The sequence below is a fragment of the Taudactylus pleione genome, unplaced genomic scaffold (assembly GCF_031769625.1).
Source record: "Taudactylus pleione unplaced genomic scaffold, aTauple2 ptg000579l, whole genome shotgun sequence".
Lineage (NCBI taxonomy): Eukaryota > Metazoa > Chordata > Amphibia > Anura > Myobatrachidae > Taudactylus > Taudactylus pleione.
The window spans coordinates 3,745,268-3,757,283 of record NW_028284981.1 but is presented as its reverse complement, the minus strand read 5'-3'; positions in this window follow the sequence as shown (position 1 = coordinate 3,757,283).

The following is a 12,016-nucleotide window of genomic DNA, read 5'->3' as shown; positions in this document are numbered from 1 at the left end:
TGTTAAAATGTTTAATGTTCAACAATATGACTGTCGAGATTGTGAGTGTTGAACATATATACCGAACCCCAATTTTTCATGTGGGAACTATGTGCAGGAATTAAAACAATTTAATATGTGATAGCACAAAGCGAGCTGCAATATTATATGGTATTTGATGTTCTTGTATTTGATGCGTTTCGGATTAAAGGTCAACAGTAAAAAATTTTTTTTAAAAACAGTCGACATGCAATAGGACACCATCAGATAGTCGACATTCAATTGGTTGACATGTTCGATAGGTACAAAAATGTCTCCACACAAAGGGTCGACATGGGTTTAGGTCAATGGGTGCAAAAGGTTGACATGACACAAAACTGATCAAAATTATTTTCTACTTCAGGGTCCATAGGGTATCCACAGGATACCTTGGGGGTATAGGTGTGACGTCAGTCATCGGGCACCATAGAGTTAAGCTTTCAGCCTCCCAGGATGCACTAGGGTCCCCCTCCTATACCCCACCCCCGAGCCAAGGCACCCCAGTTTCGTTTGGTGCCCGGCCGGAGTCGGGTGCACCTGTTGGAGTGGGGGCTAGAAGAGCCCCTGAAGCTTTTTCTTCATCCAGATGTGCAGCCACAGCTGCATGAACAGCATAGACAGTCAGTCCTGACGTCCATGCTGTCTTCCCTACACCCCCGCCGGTACCGATCCGGGGATGCTGGTGAGCATCTGGGGTCACAGCGGTGACCCCAGATGTTCCGGACCATGGCCGGATTCAAGGGGGACAGCAGGTAAGCAGCAGGGTCCCGCGGTGGGTCCCCGCTGTTACATGGTCCAGAGTCCCCAGGCAGGGGGCTCCCTGGGGACTGGCTGAAGCGTGGAGCCAGGTATTGAACCTGCGCTTCCACTACCCCTTCGGAAAGCGGACCGCAGCAGAGCGGAAGCGCTGTGGCGTCCCGGGGGTTAAATGCATGCCAGGGGAGCGCGCCTTCCCTGTCTCACAGCCGGCGCCTCCCCCGCTGCACACAGCCCTCTCTGCACACTGCGACTGGTCCTGTATCAGCGCTCCTCCCCCAGGCCAGCCTCCTCTCTGCTCCTCGGCGGCCATCTTTCCAACGCATGGTGAACGCTGCTGGAAGCACTGGACGGAAGCATCGTGGTCTGGGTCCCCCCGCATACCTCTCCTCCGATTTGGGTCAGGTCTGTGTATGCTGCGCTGTGTCCTACCAGGCCCTGTGTCTGCGTAGTTGAGTGATCAGCGCTGTTAGTGCAGGAATTGATTTTTCTTTGCATTGTATGTGACTGCTAGCGCTGCTGCCTGTAACTTTTCTTCTAACTGTCAGCTTTATTACTGTCCCTGTCCTTCTGCTAAGCCCTTGCGGTGCTGCAGGGTGGTCTCTCGCCTATTTAATATATAATTGGTGAGAGGGGCACATACTTGGTGCCATCATGTCTGAAAGTGATTTTCCTCTCCGCCTACAGTGTACTACGTGTAAAGTATCGTTAGCGGAGGGGGAGGGTAGCGCGGAGGGCCTCTGCCGGCAGTGTTTGTCTATGGCGCGGCCTATTACGGTTACAGCACCGGTACAGGAGCCGCCCTGGGCTTGTTTCGCTCAGGCGCTTACAACCTTAGTGGGCCAGTTAGCTCCGCAGCCCGCGTTTCCGCCGATGGGTTTGTCCCAGCAGTCAGTGGTGTCGTCACCCATGCAGGGTTTCCCACGACAATTGGTGGTACCCCACAGTCTCCCTATTTCCCCGCTCCCGGTTTCTCAGGAGCCGGCGTGGGTTAAGTCCCTGACGAGTTCTGTACAGCACTTGTCGGATGTGTTGCAAGGGGAGTCTGTGATGCGGCCACATAAACGGCCGGTGGCGTCTGTCGGCTCCTTATGAGGATGACGAGGGGACGTCTGATGATGGGGAGATTCTTGATCCTTACGATCAGGAACCTCTCCATACTAAGGACGCTGACGCTAAGTCCAAGGTATATATTCCTGGACTTATTCGGGCAGTCCGCACAGCCTTGGTGATTGAGGACGAAGTTCCCCCAGCGGCTAAATCCAAGTATGCCTTTTTTAAAGATGTGAAGGGCGATGCCACAGTCTTTCCTCTTTCGGGTCAGTTAGTGGACCATTTAGAGGAGGCGTGGAAACAGCCTGGCAAAAGATACCAGCCGCAGAGGCGCCTGGCAGTGGCTTATCCGTTCGCGGATAATTATTTTGCAAAGTGGGAATCCCCTCCACAGGTGGATTCTCACGTGACCCGTCTTGTCCGTAGTGCCACATTGCCGATGCTATCCATGTCCTCCCTTAAGGATGCTATGGACCGCAAGGTGGAGATCTGCCTGAAGTCCGCTTATTCCCTTGCGGGGGGGGCAGCATGGCCGGCTATGGCCATTTGCTGGGTTGCCAGAGCGATGGAGCGCTGGGCGGATTCATTAGAGGCGTCTTTTGATTCTGACTGTCCGGCCGAACAGGCAGAGTTGATTGGTAATCTCCGTGATTCGGCCACTTATATCAACGAGGCAGCCTTAGACATTAGTACTCTGGTGTCTAGAATTTCTTCAGCAGCGGTGGCTGCTCGTCGCACCTTGTAGCTGCGATCATGGAAGGCGGACGCAGATTCCAAGAAGGGTTTGGAGGCGTTGCCATTTACCGGAGAAGTTCTCTTCGGTCCGGATCTGGACAAGATTGTGGCCACGCTGGCGGCAGCCAAATCGGCTTGTCTCCCGTCGGCCGCTGCTCCTTCTGGTTCTGGACCATCGTCCTTTCGATCTTATAGGGCCAAGGGCAGGCCCAAACCACAGTCTTTTCCTCGACAGGCTGGCCCTAAGAAATCGGCCAAGCCCCGGAAGCAGGCATGGAGTACCAGACGTCCGGCCCCTAAGCCAGATGACAAGCCTGCGGCCTGACGGTCCGGGCCTCTCTTTGGGGGATCCCAAAGTGGGAGGCCGTTCGCCCAGTGTTGGCCGGTCACTACGACAGACACTTGGGTTCTCGAGGTGGTCTCCCACGGGTATGCCCTCTCTTTCCGGCACAGAACCCCGGCTCGATTCTTCACCACGGGTCTACCATCAGACAGGAGCAAGACTACGGAGCTGCGGAAGGAATTGCACACTATGCTCCAGGCTGGAGTTATAGTGCCTGTTCCATTCTCCCAGAGGGGCCAGGGTTTCTATTCAAATCTTTTTTTGGTACAGAAACCAAATGGGTCGTATCGTCCGATTCTCAACCTCAAAGCTCTCAACAAGTGTTTGCGGGTGCCGAAGTTTCGGATGGAGACCCTACGGTCCATCATTCTGGCGCTGGAACCTGGGGACTACATGGTGTCATTGGACATACAGGACGCTTACCTGCATGTCCCTATTCTTTTGCGCCAGTTCCTCCAGGTTTGCAATTCGCAGCGACCACTTCCAGTTTCGGGCGTTACCTTTTGGCCTGGCGACAGCACCACGTGTGTTCACCAAGGTCATGGCGGCTTCTCTGCGGCTGCAGGGAGTCCGCATGTTGCCGTACTTGGACGACCTTTTATTGGTGGCGGGATCTCCAGAGCTCCTTCTACGCCACTTGGACCTGACCATTGTGCTACTGCAATGGCACGGCTGGCTAATCAACTGGCAGAAGTCCACTCTAATCCCGTCTCGGCGGATTCTGCACCTCGGAGCCTTATTGGACTCGGAACAGCAAAGGATCTTCGTGACGGGGGAAAAGATCTCTGCTTTAGAGTCGAGGGTGCACAGTTGTCTGCACAGCTGCCGGGTGTCTCTACACTCGGCGATGAGGTTACTGGGCTCCATGGTGTCGGTGTTCGACATGGTGGAATATGCCCAGTTTCACTCCAGACCTCTGCAGCACCTGATCCTGTCCGAGTGGAACGGGCTGCCTCAGTCTCTGAAGTCCCAGACGATTGTGCTCACCCCGGAGGTTCGCCTGTCCCTTGCCTGGTGGTTACAGACGACCCATCTCAGCAAGGGACGTCCGTTCTGGGTTCCAAATTGGGTCCTGTTGACAACGGACGCCAGTCTTCGGGGCTGGGGAGCAGTTTCGGGTCCACACTTGTTCCAGGGCAGGTGGACGCCGACAGAAGCGGAGCTTCCAATCAATATCTTGGAACTCCGTGCGGTCTTCAATGCTCTCCAGCAGGCACATCGGGTTCTCCAGGGTCGTCCGGTGCAGGTCCAGTCGGACAACGCTACCACCGTGGCCTACATAAACAGGCAAGGAGGAACCCGAAGTCGGGTGGCTCTCGTGGAGGTCTCTCGGATCCTGGTATGGGCGGAGCGCAATCTTCCGGCCATATCAGTGGTCTTCATTCCGGGAGTGCTAAATTGGGAGGCGGACTTTCTAAGTCGCCAGGATGTTCATCCGGGGGAATGGTCCCTGCACCCGGATGTTTTTCAACTGCTGGTGGACAGATGGGGTCTTCCAGAGATCGTCCTCATGGCGTCCCGGCACAACAACAAGTTGCCGGTGTATGGGTCTCGCACAAGAGATGAAGGGGCGTCTCTGGTGGATGCTCTGTCCGTCCGGTGGACGTTCCGGTTCGCATACCTGTTCCCTCCGGTCTCCCTTCTTCCACGGGTAATCCGGAAATTCAAACAAGGAGGGACGCTCCTGTTGATAGCTCCCGCGTGGCCCAGACGGCACTGGTTCTCAGACCTTCAGGGTCTGTCCGTGGACAGTCCTCTGCGGTTGCCGCTACAACCGGACCTTCTGTCACAGGGTCCTTGTCTTCACCCGGACCTGACTCGGCTGTCTTTGACGGCGTGGCTGTTGAGACAGCCATGCTGAGGTCCAGGGGGTTTTCCAGTTCTGTAGTGCGTACCATGTTACGAGCTCGGAAACCGTCTTCCGCGAGGATATACCATCGCGTGTGGCATACGTTCTTCCAGTGGTGTCGACCGAGAGGTTATGCACCGCGGGAGTTTCGTCTGTCTCGGATACTCGCCTTCCTACAAGCGGGACTAGATCATGGGCTTCGCCTTGCTTCTTTGAAGGTACAGGTTTCGGCCCTGTCTGTCTGGTTTCACCGTAGGAGTGCTACAATCCCGGATGTGCGTACCTTTATGCAAGGTGTTCTCCACATTCAGCCGCCCTTTGTTCCACCTGTGGCGCCTTGGGATTTGGCTGTGGTCCTGAGGGCTCTCCAGGGACCGCCGTTTGAACCACTGGGCTCAGTGGATCTTAAATGGCTAACAAACAACTAAGACTGTTTTCCTTCTGGCTATTGCTTCGGCCAGACGTGTTTCTGATTTAGGGGCTCTTTCCTGTAGACCCCCTTTCTTGGTTTTTCATGGGAACAGGGCAGTGCTCCTCGCTCTGCCCGAGTTTCTTCCCAAAGTTGTTTCCCAGTTTCATGTTAACGAGGAAATCGTTGTTCCGGCCTTTAACTCACCTGGTCTTTCCGTGGGTGAGGCCTCTTTGGATGTTGTGCGGGCCTTAAGGACTTATGTTGACCGCACTTCTTCGTTTAGGAAGTCGGACGCCTTGTTTGTCCTCTATGGCTTCCGTAAAAAGGGTTGGCCTGCTTCAAAGCAAACTTTGGCAGCCTGGATCCGTATGGCTATTTCTGAAGCTTATCTTCATGAAGGCCTGCCGGTTCCTCCTTCTGTGAAGGCTCATTCCACTAGGTCTGTGGGTCCTTCGTGGGCAGCTCGACGTGGTGCCTCTGCAGTCCAGATCTGCAAGGCTGCTACGTGGTCCTCTGTCCATACCTTCGTGAGGTATTACAGGTTTGACACCTTCGCCTCTCAGGATGCTTCCTTCGGGTGGCGGATTCTCCTTTCTGCACAGGAGCGTCCCCACCCTTAAAGGATACTGCTTTGGGACATCCCCAAGGTATCCTGTGGATACCCTATGGACCCTGAAGTAGAAAATATGAGATATGGTAAGAACTTACCCTTGTTATCTCTATTTCTACGAAGTCCATAGGGTTCCACAGGACTCCCGCCCTGTCGCACCTGTGCTGCAGATGGGCTTTGCTCTGGTCACCGGTTTTTCCGTCTCCCTCTGGTGAGAATGTGATTCTTGTGTGTGTCCAGATCTTTTTTCTCTCTCTTCCTTCTCCTCCTCTGGCCTATGGCTTGGTAACTAACTGAGGTGCCTTGGCTCGGGGGCGGGGTATAGGAGGGGGACCCTAGTGCATCCTGGGAGGCTGAAAGCTTAACTCTATGGTGCCCTGCGACTGACGTCACACCTATACCCCCAAGGTATCCTGTGGAACCCTATGGACTTCGTAGAAATAGAGATAACAAGGGTAAGTTCTTACCATATCTCATATTTTTTTTTTTTTTTAGGGTTAGAAAACAAAAACCTATGTGGTGACCATTCCCACATCGACCTTTTGTCCCTGTCGACCTATACACTGTCAACCTTTTTAGTGTCAATCTAATGAACCACACCCGTATTAGATCACAAGTTTATGGCAGCACATTCATACACAAAAACCATTATTATTAAGTAGTTATCGTGCATATTCGTTAAATGAACACTAGTAAAGTTTGTTACAGCCTAATAAATACAGCATGACATCTCACATGTGACTTCTGGATTAGATTACACTGAAATTGTGATTACATCAAGTAGGGGGAGATCTATCAAAGCTTGGAGAGTGATAAAGTGGAGCTAGATAAGTACCAACCAATCAGCTCCTATCTGTCATTTTGTCATAGAAAGCAGCCACTGATTGGCTAAGAGCTGTCTGACTCTTAGCCAATCATGGCTCTAGTGCAGGAACCCACGTGGGTTCTGTCAGTCAGTGCGCTCTGCTGTATTGCAGCATAGCGGGTACTTGAGGTTCAGGGCTTCCAGTTTTTGCTTTTGATGCCCTTGGATTCTACCTGGAGAAGGGAACCAACCTCCTCCAGGGCGAAGGTAAGTATGTAGTGTGAGTGAATGTGTAATAAAGGCATACATCCTTCAGTGTGTGTGTGTGTGTGTGTGTGTGTGTGTGTGTGTGTGTGTGTGTACGTGTACTGTCTTTTTTTATTTTTTCTAGTTTCTATTAGGGGTGTGCACCGGCCACTTTTCGTGTTTTTGTTTTGGATCTGGATCTTTCTTCGTGTTTTGGATCTGGATTGGTTTTGCCAAAACCACCCTTCCGTGTTTTGGGTTTTGTGTTTTGGATCTGTATTTTTTTTAAAAACAGCTAAAATCACAGAATTTGTTGGTTTCTCTGCTCCTATGCTATTATTAACCTCAATAACCTTAATTTCCACTCATTTCCAGTCTATTCTGAACACCTCACACCTCACAATAGTGTTTTTATGTCCAAAAGGTTGCACCGAGGTAGCTGGATGACTATGCTAAGCAACACGAGTGGGCGGCACAAACACGTGACCCATCTAGGAGTGACACTGCAGTGGCAGACAGGATGGCAGTTAGAAAAACTAGGCCCCAAACTGTACATAATGCAAAGAAAAAAAAAGAGGTGCAAGATGGAATTGTCCTTGGGCCCTCCCACCCACCCTTATGTTGTATAAACAGGACATGCACACTTTAACAAATCAATCATTTCAGCGCCAGGGTCTGCCACACAACTGTGGCTGAAATGATTGGTTCGTTTGGGCCCCCACAAAACAAGCTGGCAATTAATGTGTCCCTGCACAAACTGGCTCTACGTAGGCAAGATGTCATCCTCCTCATCCACCGATTCCTCACCCTCTTCAGTGTGTACATCCTCATCCTCACAAAGTATTAACTCGTCCCCACTTGAATCCACCACCACAGGTCCCTCTGTACCTTCTGGAGGCTGGTCTCCCTGGAAGAGCTGATAATTCATTTTGATGAACATCATCTTCTCCACATTCTGTGGAAGCAACCTCCTACGCCTTTCGCTGACAAGGTTCCCGGCTGCACTAAACACTCTTTCGAAGTACACACTGGAGGGGGGGCAACTCAGGTAAAATAGAGCCAGCTTGTACAGGGGCCTCCAAATTGCCTCTTTTTCCTGCCAGTACAGGTATGGACTGTCTGACATGCCTACTTGGATGCTGTCACCGATGTAATCCTCCACCATTCTGTCAATGGTGACAGTATCATATGCAGTGACAGTAGACATGTCAGAAATTGTTGCCAGGTCCTTCAGTCCGGACCAGATGTCCAAACTTGGTCCTGCCTGCCCTGCATCACCGCCAGCGGGTTGCTTAGGATACCTAAGTTTTTTCCTGGCAGCCCCAGTTGCGGGAGAAAATGAAGAAGGAGCCGTTGACGTGTCACGTTCCGCTTCAGCTGACAGTGTGTTCACCAGCAGGTCTTTGCACCTCTGCAGGCTTGTGTCGGCCGGAAAGAGAGACACCACATAGGCTTTAAACCTAGGATCAAGCACGGTGGCCAAAATGTAGTGGTCTGATTTCAACAGATTGACCACCCTGGAATCCTGGCAAAGCGAATGAAGGGCTTCATCCACAAGTCCCACATGCCGAGCGGAATCGCTCCGTCTTAGCTCCTCCTTCACTTTCTCCAGCTGCTTCTGCAAAAGCCTGATGAGGGGAATGACCTCTCAAGCTGGCTGTGTCTGAACTGACTTCACGTGTGGCAAGTTCGAAGGGCTGGAGAACCTTGCACAACACGGAAATCATTCTCCACTGCGCTTGAGTCAGGTGCATACCCCCTCCTTTGCCTATGTCATAGGTGGATGTATAGGCTTGTATGGCCTTTTGCTGCTCCTCCATCCTCTGAAGCATATAGAGGGTTGAGTTCCACCGCGTCACAACCTCTTGCTTCAGGTGATGGCGGGGCAGGTTCAAGAGTGTTTGCTGGCGCTCCAGTCTTCGGCACGCAGTCGCTGAATGGCGAAAGTGGCCAGAAATTTTTCGGGCCACCCAAAGCGTCTCCTGCACGCCCCTGTCGCTTTTCAGAAAATTCTGCACCACCAAGTTTATTGTGTGAGCAAAACATGGGACGTGCTGGAATTTGCCCAGATGTAATGCCCGCACAATATTGGTGGCATTGTCAGATATCACAAATCCCCAGGAGAGTCTAAGTGGGGTAAGCCACTGGGCGATGATTTCCCTCAGTTTCTCTAAGAGGTTGTCGGCGGTGTGCCTCTTACTGAAACCGGTGATACACAGCGTAGCCTGCCTTGTAACGAGCTGGCGTTTCTGAGATGCTGCTACTGGTGACGCTGCTGCTGTTGCTGCGTAAGGTGATACATCTACCCAGTGGGCTGTCACAGTCATATAGTCCTTAGTCTGCCCTCTTCCACTTGTCCACATGTCCGTGGTTAAGTGGACATTGTGTACAACGGCATTTTTCAGGACACTGAGGACACTTTTTCTGACGTTTCTGTACAGTCTCGGTATCGCCTGCCTAGTGAAGTGGAATCTAGACGGGATTTGGAACCGGGGACACACTACCTCCATCAATTGTCTAAATCCCACTGCACTAATGGCGGATACCGGACGCACGTCTAACACCAACATAGCAGTCAAGGCCTCAGTTATACGTTTTGCTTCAGGATGACTGCTGTCGTACTTCATCCTCCTCGCTAAGGACTGTTGGAGGGTCAATTGTTTAGTAAAAGTAGTGGTGTTCCTACTTCCTCTCTGGGATGATGAACGACTCCCAGCAGCAGTAGGCGTAGCAATGCAGGATCCTCCAGAGGAATCCCGGATAGGAGAGTCAGTCATGCCAGTGACATGGCCTGCAGGACTACTTCCGATCCTGACTAAGGAGGAAATTGACGAGGAGGGAGTTGACGGTGTGGTTTGCAGGCGCTTGGATACAACAGGACAACGGGATTTAGGTGTCCCTGGACTGCTTACGGTCTTAGCCAAAGTTTCTGAACTTGACAGTAACTTTTTATGAACGCGCTGCAGGTGCCGTATAAGGGAGGATGTTCCTAGGTGGTTGACGTCCCTACCCTTACTTATTTCACCTTTACATATGGTACATATGGCAAGACAGTTGTTGTCCGGATTTGGATAGAAATATTGCCAGACCAAAGAGGTGGAATGTTTGGTCTTCTGCCCAGGCATGACCGTGATGGGCTTTTTCATCCCACGGACAACAACTGTCTCCCCCGGAGCCTGATTTAAACAAACCACATCACCATCAGAATCCTCCTCGCCAACTTCCTCCTCAGCGCCAGCTACACCAGTATCCTCATCCTGTTGTACTTCAACAGTGACATCTTCAATTTGCATATCAGCAAGTGGACTGTGGGTGCTCCTTTCAGCACTTGCAGGGGGCGTGCAAATGGTGGAAAGAGCCACCTCTTCCCGTCCAGTGCTGGGAAGGTCAGGCATCGCAACCACCACCACACTTGGACTCTCCTTGGGGATTTGTGATATCTTCTTAGAAAGCACAGTTCTTCGCTGTGCTTTTGCCAGCTTAACTCTTTTGATTTTTTTAGTGGGAGGAGGGCTTCCATCGTCATGTGAAGCTGAACCACTAGTCATGAACATACTAGGGATCGACCTTAGCCGTTCCTTGCCACTCCGTGTCGTAAATGGCATATTGGCAAGTTTACGTTTCTCTTCAGCTGATTTAAATGTCTTTTTCAAGGTCATTTTCCTGAACTTTGCCATTTGGGATTGTATGTGCCCTCTACTATGACATTGGGCATCGGCCTTGGCAGACGACGTTGATGGCATGTTATCGTCTATGTCATGACTAGTGGCAGCAGCTTCAGCACTAGGAGGAAGTGGTTCTTGATCTTTCTCTCTTTTATTTTTATCGGAGAAAGTTTGGTCCTCCATTTATGTTATATCGATTTGATATATACGTGCGGCTAAACACAGAAAATAATTTTTTTTTTGGTTTGGACTGGAGTGTACTTTCGGGGGTTACAGCACCCTTAACGGTCAAGCCAGCCGGCCCTTTACTTATGACACAGGCGCACTCTTGGCACTACTTTGTTGATGCACGTGCGGCTACTGCGCACACAATTCACAAACACAGAAAATATATTATTTTTTTTAGCACTTGGGGGGGAGCACCCCTGATGGACAGAGCACCCCCTGGACAACACTACAGCACCCCTTTAGGACTGGGACACTGCACAGGACTTTGGAGTGGACACAGCCCCTATGGAGAACTGACTGCACAACACAGTCCAGCCAGCCCCTATGGACTTTGAAGTAGTGGACACAGCCCCTATTAACAACAGCAGCACAGCACAACACAGCCAGCCCCTATGGACTTTGAAGTAGTGGACAACAGCAGCACTACACTACACTACACTACACAGCCCTAACTCCCACCCTCCCTCTTCACTGTCCACAGCCGAGTGAGAAAATGGCGCCGACGCGGGTACCTTATATAGGATCCAAAACCCGCGAGACTCGGAAGGCGGGATGATGACGTTTTGCCTCGATTTCAGATCCGAGTCAGGCGGGAAAAGTCGAGCCTAACTCGGATCGGACTCGGATCGGGGGGCTCGGGGGGGTTCGGATTTCAGAAATCCGAACCCGCTCACCCCTAGTTTCTATACAGTGGAGGTAAAGGTGCCTGCAGCCTGTGATTCTACAAGTGCCGCAGGACAGGCTTGCTGGGACCTGTAGTCCCACTAAAGAACAATATTATTTCTTTTTTTATGCAATCACTCCTGCACCCACTGCCACATGGGGTGCAGGGGAGGGCCCTGGGCTGGTTGATCCTTGGGAGGGGGGGGGGGGGTCCCCTCTTTCTGAGGATTGCCATCCCTGGGCTGACCAGTTTGGGGTTGGATTACATTATGACGGGTTCCCCACACTGTGTCTCCCCCTGCTATAGTGTAAGCCCTCCTGCTGGTTACTGGAATTATGGGGTAACCCCATGCTGTTTTTCCCCAAAATTTCCAGGACCAAAATGTGCTCAGAGGTCCAGGGCTGAAAATGCTTTTGTAGAAGGAAAGAGGGGTTGAGGGGGAATCACACTGATCCCTGCAGTGCTCAGCGGGGTCTATTTAGAAGAGGCAAATGCGACTGTACTCGCAGACGATACAACACAATCAGTATCACCAACAAATCAAAATAGACCGGCAAACGAGATTCTTAGTAAATCCGTGTGTTTGACAGTGAAAACCACACGTGAATCTGAGCAATGTCCAAAAACGTTCC